The sequence below is a fragment of the Dromiciops gliroides genome, chromosome 1, assembly GCF_019393635.1.
Source record: "Dromiciops gliroides isolate mDroGli1 chromosome 1, mDroGli1.pri, whole genome shotgun sequence".
NCBI lineage: Eukaryota > Metazoa > Chordata > Mammalia > Microbiotheria > Microbiotheriidae > Dromiciops > Dromiciops gliroides.
Genome location: NC_057861.1, coordinates 212,339,643 through 212,353,784, shown reverse-complemented (window position 1 = coordinate 212,353,784; position 14,142 = coordinate 212,339,643).

Here is a 14,142-nt window from a genome sequence, read left to right as displayed (position 1 = left end):
TTAATTACAGTAATTTTATGAGACCAATTGGTTTCATTGACATTTTACTTCCGAGAGATCTCCTAACACAAGGAGGAAACAATTTCACAAATCCTTCTATGGGAAGCACAGAATAACCAAAGTTCTAGTATACAGGAAATCACAATTTAAATAATTGGAAGCTGATCTTTGGTCAGAGAGATCTATGTTCATTCTTTCCACTGATATATACTGGCTACATGACACAGGACAATTGGCTTAACCTCTCAGTGTTGTAGTCACTAACACTCTAGATTTCAGTAAAGTTGTATATCTCCCTGGTAGAGAAAGTTCCTTCCTATACTGAAGAAATATAAAGCCTTGTTTAAAAAAAAAAATACAGACAGATGGATGGATAGATTGATGGATGGATGGATAGATAGCTAGGTGGATAGATGGATGGATGGATATAAAGATGGAGATAGATGGACAAAGAGATAAGAGGCATAGATAGGTACTGTAACAATTGGAATGACACCACCTGCTGGAGACTTATTGTAGGAAAACTCCAACATGAGGAGAGGGCCTCTGAGGGCAGGACCATACGGCTTTTCTCTGGCATCAGGAAGTGATGTCGGCTGGTGGGAGGAAGAAGGGGGAGGCTGGTGCTCTGACTCACTCTTTCCTGAGGACTCTGGTGGAGAAGGAATCTAGAAATGCACTCTCTCTAATAGATAGATGAATCTAGGCCTCTGTCTCTCTTTTTACCAAATTCTTATTCTCCTTAATAAATGCTTAAAAGTCTAACTCTTGCTAAAGCTTAAAATTTATTGGCGACCACTCATTAGATATTTTAGACAGTATAGCTAGAATTTTAGCCCTTACAGTACATAGATTAATAGGGTATCATGCCTATCAAATTAGGTTCTATAGCTATATAGAATTAATGTGTGGTTGTGGTATAAATTCTGGACTTGGTAACAGATACTGGTTTTGACTCTTTTTTAGCTAAATGCCCTTGGCCAGGACACTTAAACCCAAGTCTTTCTGTTTCTGATGCTTACTTTCTGCCACTATATCACATTATCTCTGCAATCATAATCATATGCTAATTATAAACCTCCTTTTCTTCATCTGGAAAATGGGGATGATAATACTTTAGCAAATACCTTATTGGTCTGTTGTGAATAAATCCCTTTGCAAACCTTAAAGCATTTATATAAATGTGAGTTATTAGAAGGAAAATAGTTTTAAACTGGGTTATAACATAGGATACAAAAACCACAATATAGCCCCTAGAATGTATTAGTCTCTCTTCTGTTCTTATACACTCAGTCTCATCATATGTTCCATTTACCTCCACATAAAGATCTATTTAATTCAAAATGTTTTGCCCTTTCTCATTATTTCCCCTATATACTTTAGCAAAAGTGCCAGCAGCAATTTATATCACTTCTCCAGGATGCACAAAGAAAGCTGGGTCCTCTTTTACCTCTGGGCACAAGATTGCTGATATAACAAGGGAGCAAGAGACTCAATAGAAGAGTACAATGTAAAGTTGAACAGGTTCCCCAAAAGGTCAAGGCAGGTAAAAAAGGAAAGTGTACTTAGTGCAACAGTGATGGCCTAGGAAAGATACAACTTCTGTGGGTTTCAATTTCCTCATATCCAAAATGATGTAGCTGCATTAGATGGCCTCTGAGCGCTTTCCTAGTTCTGGATCTGTAACCCAAGGACATATTTTAAAGAAAGAAAAGAATACCTTAGCTCAGAGATATTGCCCACCCCACCTCAACCTCATTTTAGTTGTTTGAATCTCCCAAGTCATCATATTCAGCCTTTTGTTCCTTTTTTCAGATGAATATATAATTGGATTAAATGAATAATTCAATTAACCAACAAATATTTATGAAGCCCATATCATATGCAAGGTACAGGGTATAACTCTGGGGACAGAAATATAAAATACACAAAGGGAGTCCTTACCCTGATGTAATTTTTAATCTAGTAAAGAGGTAAGACATATTCACATCATTATAATATGTTTGAAGATGATTAAATGTCTTTTTGAATAGAAACAAACATTTAGATACTAGTACTATTAGCTAAGGTACATAAACTTAAGACAAACAAATTGTCCCTGTACTGAAGGAATTTAGAATCTAAAAGCATTCCCTTATGAGTAGTCAACTCTTGTTTTCTTTAAAGACCTGCTCAAATGCTAGTCACCTCATATGCAAAAGATTAAAGGATCCTAGATCTAGAGCTGAGAGACCTCAAAGTTCCTCAAGTTCAACCCTGAGACTCCTGTAGATTAAGCGACTTGCTCAAGGCCACACAGTAACTGTCAGAGTCTGCCCTGATCCTTACTGTTGGTCATTACTGTGCCACAGTACTTCATTTGCACCTCTCTCATATTCACTTTTTAGAAGACATGTCATATTCTCAAATTCTATTAAACTACATTGAATGCTTCCTTCACCAAAGAAAATATTTGTCTTGTAGAGGTGAAGTGCTGACTCACTCCACATAACTTCAACACATGAGGGGCTTAATAAGTGTTTGTTGAACTGAAGTGAATCCCACAAAACTTAGAGGACTTCTTTACATAATCAGGAGGAAAACTGAAATTGTATCATACTAAAGCTTATAGGAAGCTTTGGGAAGGTAGAAACCCCAAACCCTGAAGTATCAAAAACCAAACTAACAAGGTTTTTGAAGTGAAATTAAGTTTCTAGTAAGTTAGTGAGTTTTTAGTAAAATAATCAGCCGCTAAGTGGTGAAGTGAATCAAATACTGGGTCTAAAGTCAGAAAGCCCTCATTCAAATCCTGTTTCAGACTCATACTGGCAAATCATTTAACATCTATTTGCCTCAGTTTCCTTATATGTAAAATGGAGATGAAGGTAACACCCCACTCCCTGGGCTGTTCAGAGGAACAAATGAGATAATATTCATAAATCCCTTATCAAACCTCAAAGTGTTATAGAATTGTCTAAGTATTCTGAATGGGACAGTGAAATACAACTTATGAAAAGGAGAGGCATATTCTCTTATTGGAAGAGAAAAGCCAGCTTCTCCAATTCATTTGGATGACTATGTAAGTTTCATTTTAAGTGGTAATGTTTAACACAGCACAAAAAGAGACAATTGCATAAGATCAAAAATTTTTAGTACCTTTTAAAACTCATAAGTACCTTAGAAGCTCACCACTGCCTGCTTTTAGGTTATTTGACATATTTCTCCACCTGAAATAACTATAATGCATCACACATGAAGTTTTCTTGGCTCCAAAATAAAATCCCTTCTATTCAGTACTTGTCTTTGTAAAATATTATTTTATAAGTGTCAGGTTTTCCTTCCCTTTACATAATTTTGATTTATATTAGAAGAAGTTGTTCTACTAGATTATTTCTTTTCATTAATTTAATGTTTTCCTACTGCCCAAAAAGTATCTCACATTATATTGAAAAAAAAAAGTGTAGGAGGGATGGAGGAGACTCAGATAAAACACCATATTTAATTGTATAAAAGAGAATAAAAAATTATATTGTTCCATAAATACGAATAAGCAATATGGCATGATGGATAGAGGGCCTTGGAAGCAGGAAGGTCTGGATTCAGATTCTGCCTCTGTGATCCTGAGCAAGTCATCCAGACTCTCAGGCAACTCTATCAACAGACAACAGAAAACACTGTGAACTTTTATGTCAGTGAGGGGAGTTTCCAAACTGAGAATTCCTTCCTCCTGTGATATAAAAAATCACTTGTGACAAAACACAAATATAAAATAACTGGTAAAATAAAACAACAAAAAGAAAAGATGTAAGAAAATTGAATAATTAATAATAGCTGATACAGTATGTAGAAGGCCAACTTTGGAGTCAGGAAAACATGGGTTCTAGTCTGGCCAATGGCATATTCAAAGGTATATATTATGTTAATACATATACATAAATAGACAAATATTAAGTCTAGACTTATTGAGTATTAGGGTTGTCTGAGGTACTGATTTTATGTAGATGATGATTAATTCTTATAGAAAATCAAAGCCCACAAATTAGATTATAAGCTATGTCTACATAACTTGGATTTTTTTTGGCTGAAGTTAATTTCTATAAACTTCAATCTTTAACACCACAGACACACAAACATAATACACACATGTGCACATACACACAAACACACATACTCACACAGCATGCTTTCAGTTTGTCCCTTTATTTGTTTTGGTGAAATTTGAAAATTGATACCTCAGTTTTGTCTCTAGCTTTGCAATTTTCATCTAAACAAAGTATGTTTTTTTCTTTTTTCTGCTTGATCCTATTTTCTTAAATTAGCTCTGCAATACTCTCTACTGAGCAAGCTTTGCTGAATTCTTTCTAAAACCTTGTTGTGGGAGGACATCTAGTGGTTGTTGTTGAGTAATGAAATATACAATGTCAGTTTTCTGGCTTTTGAGTTAAAAGTGAGATTTCTGGAAAAGTAAAAGTGTGTGTGTGTGTGTGTGTGTGTGTGTGTGTGTGTGTGTGTGTGTGTGTGTGTGTGTGTGTGTGTGTGTGTGTGTGTGTGTGTAATTAGCTTTCCCCATAAGTCAATAACATTCTCCTGGGGATTTACTTATAAATGTACAGGAAGGATTCAGTCACCAAGGATTTGCAAAATAACAGGAAGGCCTACCTGGAGTAATGGAATGAATACTGGATTGAAAAGCATTTACACCTGGTCCTAAATCCTCAATCTGCCTTTCTGACATCAGGGAAGTCTCTTGAGAACCTTGGTGCACTCTGAGTTCTGATGTGCTAATCCTCTTAAAAATCAGCTTGTTCAAAGCAATTGATTATTTTCATTCTTGGTGTGTAAAGTAGATTTCTAGAAATAGATTGAGGACCACAAGTTCTTCCTGAGCTTGTGATTCATAGAGGGTGACAAAGATCTAAGTTTCCCAAAGGGCACAAAAAAGGCTATTTTCAAAAGTACATCATGTCACTTTTTGCAAAATGAAAATATGAATGAATGAATGAACAAATAAATAAATAGACGAACAAATGGACAAACATAAATAAATAGATAAATAAATAAATGAAGGAATGAACAGACAGACATATAGATCGATAGGGAGATAGGTGAATGAAATGGGTGTCCATAGATTGAAAAATAATTGAGTAAATTGTGGCATACAGTTATGATGGAGTGCTATCACATAATTAAGACATGATGGTGATAAAAAATTGAAAGACACATAGGAAAATTTGTCCAGGGAGGAGAAAGCAGAATTAAGAGAATATTCACAGTGATTAAAATACCATGAAGGATAATGCAGTAAAAATAGAAAAAGAAGAAGAGAGTTTAATGAACAATCTTGGTCATAGAGAAGTGATAAGGCACTTAAGATCAAGGTGTTAGGTATTACCCATACTCTTCTCCCCACTTTATAGATGAAGAAAGTGACAATAAGATGTTAAATTACAGAATCATATAATCTTTAGAGTAGAAAGATGTCATCTAGACCAACTCATATATGAAAAAAATATTATCAATGAGTAAATAAGTCTTTATTAAGTATATACAATGTATTAAGTACTTTGCTAAACACTGAATTACAAAGAAAGGCAAAAGACGGGGGTTCACAGTATAATGGGAGAGAAAACATGCAAATAAATATGTACAAACCAGCTATATACATGATAAATTAGAAATTTAAATTTAAAACAGAGGGAAAGCACTATGATTAAGGGACATTGAGAAAGCATTTTTTGAAAAAAGAGAATGTGTGGCTTTACCTGAGAATTAAAGGAAACCTGGAAGCAGAAATGTGCATCAAGTGCATTCTATGCATGCGCTCTCCCATGAAAATGCATAAAGTTGGGAGATGGAATGCCTTTTTCAAAGAATGGCTGTGAAGCCATTATCAGTGGGGACCAGTAAGATATAAGAAGACTGGAAAGGATGGGGGTAGTAAAAAGTTATTAAGGATTTTTATTTTGATGACCAAATTAAGGATTTTATATTTGGTCTTGGAGATAATAATTACCCATTAGAATTTAATGAACAGGGGAGGGAAAGGATCAGACCACTGTTTTAGGAAGATCACTTTGACAGCTGAGTATAGATTGTAGTGAGGAGAGGCTTTTGACAGGCCAACCCATTAGCAGGATATTGCAATAGCAAAGATGTAAGGGGATGAAGGACTGGGTGGTAGTATTATTGGAGAAGTGGGAATATATTGGAGACAGTAGAAAAATAAAATTGAAAGGAAAAGGCAAGAGAGTGGGTGATAGGATTTTGGAAGAAATCAGGAGTTGATAATGACATCTAGGTTGCTACTCTGTGTGACTGGAAGAATTATGGTATCCTCAAATGTTATTAGAAAATTAGGGAGAGAGAGCAATTGGCTTTATTTAAGTGTTTTGTGAGAAATAATTATTGATAACTGATATCTTGGGGGACCCAGTGATCTCCCCTTCTTTCATAGTCCTTTCTCCTCCCCCACTCTAAGTTCTATATTTTCCTTGAAAGTAAAATTCATCTGGGTCAAATGAGTCTTGGGTGGAGACAGATTCTTTTGTCTAGATAGCTGAAGGCCTACTGATGATATCTGATCCTTACAACCATACCTAGATTGAAACTGTTTTGAGTGAGGGGTCCACATTTCTTCTCTGATGTCAATATTTGAGTGACCTAAGTATCCCTGGACTTCATTTTAATATAATCCACCTCCAATCATGTCAATCAATTAGGTTTGATTGTTGTTAACCAATTAGATTTGATTTCTATGTGATGGACCTCCTACAGTTAGGAAGGTATATGAACTGAGATCCCACCACCATGAGGGATCTTTGGCCAGAGAGAGATCGCCAATAGACTTCATTTTATTAATAACTCACTGGGCTATAAAATGATTAAATTACCCAGAAATTATGTCTCATAATTTTAAACATCACTTTTTTCTTTGTCATAGGGAGGTTTTTCATATTAAGACATGATTATAAAGGAGACATTATTAATGTGAAAACAAAAGTCAATAATATTTTTAGTCATATGCCAGACCATGAGAGGAATGTTTTACAATATTATGTCACCCTGCACACAATTTCTAGTCAATAGAAACGTTTTGTTATATAGTAGAAAGGGCAATAGTTTTGTAGTCGTTGAACTTACCAGAATGTCAACTTTGCTATATTTATATGTTTGACCTTGGTGAAGTTACTTACCTTTGAAAATACATATGTAAAGTGAGAGGTTTGGGTTATAAGATGTCTAAGATATGTGACATTCCTAAATCCTAAGATGTTAAAAATGTTTATTAAATTATTAATATCCAAACTTCACTAAAGTATTACTTTTATGCCTGAATGTAGCATGCAAATAATTCTGGGCTCTTTAAGGCTAGGTCAGTGAAAGTCAATGGTGCAGAACTAGAGCCAAAGGATCTGAATTCAAATCTGGGCTATTCCATTTATGACTTCTATGACCTTAACAAGACATTTGAACTTTTGCTTTAGTTTTCCCTCTCCAGTATACCTAATAAGATGACTGACTACCAGGCTTTGTGTGAAGCTGTTCAATGAAAAAAACTCTATAGTTCCTAGGGGCAACCCGTTCCCCTTTTGAGTACTAATAATTGTGGTGAGTCAATAGAGCACTGGACTTGTAGGGGCCAAATTTTATATGGGGAGAATTAATTGGGTGGCTTTGTGAGTGAGATTTTCCCCATCCCTTAGTTATAAGAGATTTACCATAGTTATAAGTGATTGGATTAAGATAATAATCAATATATTAACTAAAAAATTGTGATTTATTCTATTTAATATAGATTTCATAAGGTCAAAAGGTTAAGTCTTTTCTCATATTTCCTAATTTTCCAATGTCAAGCATTAGGTAATATCACAAGATCTAGTAGTCAGCAATGCTATATTTTAATAATCACGAGTGACATACTTTTCTATAGAGTTCACGTTGCTGACCAGTGGCCTGACAATGACCCACCCTATTGTTATCATAATGCTGTCATTTAGGTAGTTCCTCATATTTCCTAAGAATGTTTTAATTTTAGAAGTACAACTAATGATATAATACTGTATAAATGTAACTTTGGAAGGGTATATAAACCCATGGATTGTGTAATTCTGGGTCTTTCAGGCCCAATCCCTGGATGACCAGATTTATTGGGAGGCTAAAACCCTCTCAATAAACCTATTGGCTTTGTTGGGGGATTAACCCTCTCTCAATAAACCTATTTGCTTCAGCCTGGAAACTTTGTTGTTTTTGTTCTTCTGTCGGACTTAAAAATTTTCCCGACAGCTTGCCATAATATTGGGGTTCAGAAAATAATGATGGACCTCTAGGTCCAAAGCTTCCTCCCTTCCAAACTGCCTTTTTTACTTATTTCTCCCAGGCCAATAAGAAAGGAGCTTAACAGCCTCTTTTCCACAAACAAATCAGGATTTATTTAATGGGAAAAAAATACACAGCAAAGGTGAAATTAATAAAGTCAAGGACAAGGGAATAGGGAAAAAGGAAAATGGATAATCTCCCTAGCTTTTCTAGCAAGGGCTGTCTCAAACCCAAACTCATTTTCAGCTCAGGTAATTCAAAGGGCTGGATTTAACTCACCACCAAGGGTCCATAATTTTTATGGCAGCCAGTCCGATCCAAAGCTACTTCAAGTCCAGAGATGGGGGTGGGGGTGGGGGGGAGGCAGGTCAGGTGTGGCTAAAATCTAATCACCTTTAAATGGGTATTTGGTAGTTTCTCATTCACACCCAATTCAAACACTACTAAGTCAATCAAGTTGGGGCCCTAGGTGTCTGCCAAATTCCATTATTTTACCACAGACTTAGAATCAGGAAGACTCATCTTTATATGTTTAAATCTGGCCTTAGGCACTTAACTAGCTGCATGACTCTGGGCAAGTCACTTAATCCTATTTGCTTCACTTCCTCATCTGTAAAATGAGCTAGAGAAGGAAATGGCAAACCACTCTAGTATCTGTTAAGAAAGCCCCAAAATAGGGTCATTAAGAATCAGACACAACTGAAATGACTTAACAACCAACTAAGAAAAATGGTTAGGAAACATTTCCTATCATTAAGCATAATGAATCACTTTTCAACTTCCACCTAACATGCCTATTTCTGTAATATAGAACCAAATATAACAATTCTGGTTATGCATGTGTCCTTCTATGGACTCTAGGCTGACTCAATGTCTGATCTTTATGAGATGAAGCCAAAATGAGATAGTTTTCTCACATTTTATTAGTTATCTGTCAGTTGAATGCTAGATGTTGTGCTACAAAGATATCATCTGTTGTGTTTTTAATCTTGTGGTTTTTATTACTGATTACGTCGAGGACATGTATAAATGAAGTAACTTTTTTGAGACCACATTTCACTTACTATTAGAGACAAAATAGCATCAGTTGGTGTGGGGTAGCCATGCATGTCAAGGATCCTTCAAGCCTGCAATGGAACAGCATCAGTCATACTGAACAACAAAGAAAAGTAGAATTGAAATGAAAAAGAAATCTAGGAACTAACAAACTTGCTGCAAAACAGCCTGATTAACCTTAATAAAAGAAGCAAAGATTAAGAGGGACCTGACAGCTAAAAGGATTGATATTGATTCTTCGATGGTGTTATTGAAATTGGAAAAAAAAATAGCTACTCTCACTATGAAAGGAAAAAAAAACACAAAATATACTTCCCATGGGTAAGTCATTATAATGACTAGAGTACTGAAGACTGGTAAAGGCATTTTTTTTTTAATTCTTGCAGCTATTTTTTATAATTATCATTATTTAAAGCTACATCAAAACTGTTGTCAGAAGTTTGGGTGAGGAGATAAGATCTGGGAATCATCAGGCTGCCCACCATAAGTTTTGGGGGCATTTTTTTTTTTATTTCCAGTAGACCTGAAAATGTTTTTCCCATTTAGTGGATAATAAAATCTGACAAAGTCACATATAAAATAAGAGCAGAATTTTTCTAAAATTGCAAATTCCCAAATGGATGGAATAATGTTATATGACCTTGTAAATCACCTCACATTACAAAAAAATTAAGAACTTTACCCAAGACATGGGGACAAGCATTTTCAATAGCAAAGGATCTTTTTAAAGTCTTATGGGAAAACCCTGTGCTATGATCAAAACTAGGCTCTTAAAAATGGACTTCTTCAAAATACACTTAATATCCAGTGGTATAAAAGTGTGGTTTACTTAGGAAGAATTAAATAATACATGGCAAAGACTAGGAAATTAGTGTCAAATTATGTAAAGGAAATATTATAGAAAAGAAGGATGTATCACATTATTTTTTAGATCTAAAAATTGGCAAGATTTCTTTTCGTCAATAAATTTAACTATTTCATTTGAATAGCATAGAAATTGTTTTCATATCTTGTTCCATAACTCCAGTAATATGTAAACTCCCTGAAGGTAGTGTGTGTGTGTGTGTGTGTGTGTGTGTGTGTGTGTGTGTGTGTGTATGTATGTATGTATGTATTTCATTTTGTCTTTATCTTTCCCCCATTTCCTTGCACATAATGAGTGCTCAATAAAGGCTTGTTTAATTACATCAGTTGGTGTTTTGCAGTCATTTAGTCCAGACCATATATGATTAAGAATTCCCTCTATAACATGCTTATTGAATTTCCATCCATCCTCTACTTAAAGACCTCTTGTAATAGGGAACCAACTGTCTCCTGAAATAGCCTATGTCACGTTTGGACAGTTCTAAGGGTTAGGAAGTTTTTCTTTACTTTAAATAGAAATAATCTCTGAAACGTTTTATCCATTGATTCTGCCCTCTTAGACCAGGCACATCAAAAATGGGAAGGGAGGGGGCAGCTAGGTGGCACAGTGGATAGAGCACCAGGCCTGGATTCAGGAGGACCTGAGTTCAAATCTGTCCTCAGACACTTTACACACTTACTAGATGTGTAACCCTGGGCAAGTCACTTAACCCCAATTGCCTCACACACAAAAAAAATAAAATTTTTTTTAAAAATGGGAAGGGACTTATAAGAGGAAAAAAATGTGAGGGATTGAAATCAAAAGGTAATAAATAAAAGAGCCCAGATTAGAACTCAAATGTTCTTAATACAAATTCAGGGCTGGTTCAATTATGCCACTCTGCTTGCTAGCATAGGACAGCCTTTATGTCTTCTTTCATGTCTTTATCTGTAAAGACAGAGACAAACAACAACAAAAAAACCTCATGAACTCACTTATGCATCTGTATCTAAATATGCCCTTATAAAACACTTACAAGCCTTCTCTCATTGGAAGTTTCAATAGAATAGTAAAGGGTAAGTTAGGTTTCAAGAGTTTCAAGAAAGATTTAATATTGAGAGACTTGAGGAATTCATGAGTATCTCTGTGATACAGTAGAAAAGAATATATTTGAGAAATAATTTTAAACTGTAAAAAGTTTTCAAGTATATTATTAAAGAAAAAAAAAGGTATGTCAAATCCTAGAAAAGCTTAAAACCTTGATTAAGACCCGGCTGAGTTTTCGAGAAGAGACTTCTTATTTTACCATGGAAGTGTTCAAATCACATTGAAGAATCATGACATTCCAATTAATATTTCATTTGATCAAGGATATGACTAAAAGGATAATATATCAAAAACACATTCTAAATTGAGTCAAAGAAAATGGCATACTTTCTTGGATCTTAGTTATGAGAATTAGAATTGATCATATAATAAACAATTTGGCCTTATTGACATAAAGATAGTAATTAAGACTCCAAATATTTTAAAATTATCCTGGATATTATATTACTATAAATTCAGAATAATTATTTTAAAAAATAGCAGGGACCTGATTCGAACTTCTGATATTTTATTAACTCACATTTGAAATAACCATAGGATGTCAATTCTTAGAACACAATCAAAAATGTCTTCCAGGACTCCACTAGATGATTAAATACTATATTAGATCTTTTAACTAGTACCTAGGTATTTAAGAGTTCTCATTTAGATAATACAAGGGCAATTGCCCTGAGCCCTCCCCTCTTATCTCCATGGACTATTTCATTTGGAGATCTCATCAGCTGACTTGGATTTGCTTATCTTCACTTTATAAATGATTCCCAGATCTATATATCCAGCTCTAACCTCTCTCCTGACCCAACACCAAATGTGTTTTGAATATATCAAATTAAATCTCCCATAAACATCTTAAACTCAATGTGTCCAAAATAGAATGATGTATCTTACCACCCTGACTTTCCTTCCTCTCAATTTCCTTATTAACTTTGAGGGCACTACCATCCTCCTAATCACCAAGGCTTGCTATTTCAATGTTATTATTGATTCCTCATTGTCAATCATCTTATGGCCACGTCTTGCCATTCGTACATTTACATTTCTTGGATAAATGCCCTCCTTTCCACACAAAGTGACACCATATCCTGGGACAGACCTGCATAACCTATTTCAACAGACTTCTTACTGATTTCCCTGCTTCAAGTCACTCCCTATTTCAATCTATCCTCTCAGCTTACAGTTATTTTCCTAAAACACAGGTCTGAGTATGTCACAACTCACCGTACACCCACACACACATCTAATAAACCTTATTGGCTCCCTTCTACCTCCAGAATTAAACATAAAATGTTTCAAATCCTTCACAACCTTACCCTTATGTCTTTTCCATCTTCTTACACTTTATTCCCTTCCACATTCTTCCTAAGAAAGCCACATTGATCTTTTAGTTATTCCTCATAACATTCATCTCCCCACTAACTTTGCATTGGCTAGTCTCCAAGGTTGGGATGTTGCTCCTTCTCATCTTTGCATACTGGCTTCTTTAGCTTAGTTCAAGACTCAGGTGAAATCCCACCTCCTGCACTAGACTGTTCTTGATCCTCTTCTTTTGCTACTGCCTTCTCTAAGATTAACTCCAATCAAGTATATCTTGCCACTGGACCCAGATGGCTGTGGAGGAGAGTGAGGCTTGTGACTTTGCATAGCTCTCCCTCACCTAAATCCAATTCACCACAAGTCATGTTATTACTCCTATGTCATGGTACTCTTCAAGAACAGAGGACAAATAGCAACCAACATTCTGTGAGTTACAGTGGTCCCACTGGGGACCCAACTGGCCAATGCCAGTTGGGCAATGCAACTCCCCTCCCCATGCTTCCTCTCCCCTCAGCTCTCCTCTCCTTTCTATATAGATTCTCCCTATATAGATAGTGAATCCTACCCTTACCTGCAGGCCCTCTACCCAAGAGAATATGTTTGTTTGCTAAACTCCCACAAGTGTCTTGGGGAGTATGTGCTAGATTTATTTTAAGGACCACTCTTTAAACCCAAATAACTCTGGCTTTAATTGATTGGCCAGCAATAGATCCCAGCCCAGCATTCATTTGGCCACTGTTTAGCCTCTCGATGGCTCCAAGTTGGCCATAAACAGCAATTGTTTCTATTTTGGCCATGTGGGGGCCAAATTTAATATATGGAGAGTTAATTGAATGGCTTGCTGAAATATTGGGGTCCCAGAAATAATGAGGGACCTCTAGGTTTAAAGCTCCCTCCCCTCCAAAACTGCCCTTTTAGATATTTCTCCCAGGCCAATAAAAATTAGCCTTACAGCCTCTGTGGTGGAGCTTTCCTGCAGTAACTCTCCAGCAGGTGGCATCACACCAATCGTTACAGCCCGAAACCCTGAGGGTCTTCCCCCCACCTATTTATTTATTTACTTAATTTTAGACTAGGTAAAAGAGACCTTTCCTTGCCTCATTTCTTACCTAGCCTTAATCGCCGAGTGTGTATTGGCCCAGGCAAACTGAGCTTAAAAGGCCAAGGTCTCCCACTGTTTGAGGCTGGGGTGAGGGGATAGGAGGGAAAATATGCCAATCCAGTGATTCTGCTATATATTGTGCTACTGGACCCAGATGGCTCTGGGGGAGAAAGTGAAGTTGGTGACTTTGCACAGCCCTGCCTCACTTAAATCCGATTTACTGTAAGTCATGACTTCACCCCTGACATCATGGCCCTTTTGGAGAATGAAGGACAAACAACACTATCTCTAATCATATCTGTCTCTGTCTCTCCATAAATATAGCATACAGTTACATATATACATACAAATAAGTATTGTACACACTTGTTTATATCTTCCCTCCTTCATTAGAACATGAGTTCCTTGAAGGTAGGGACTATAT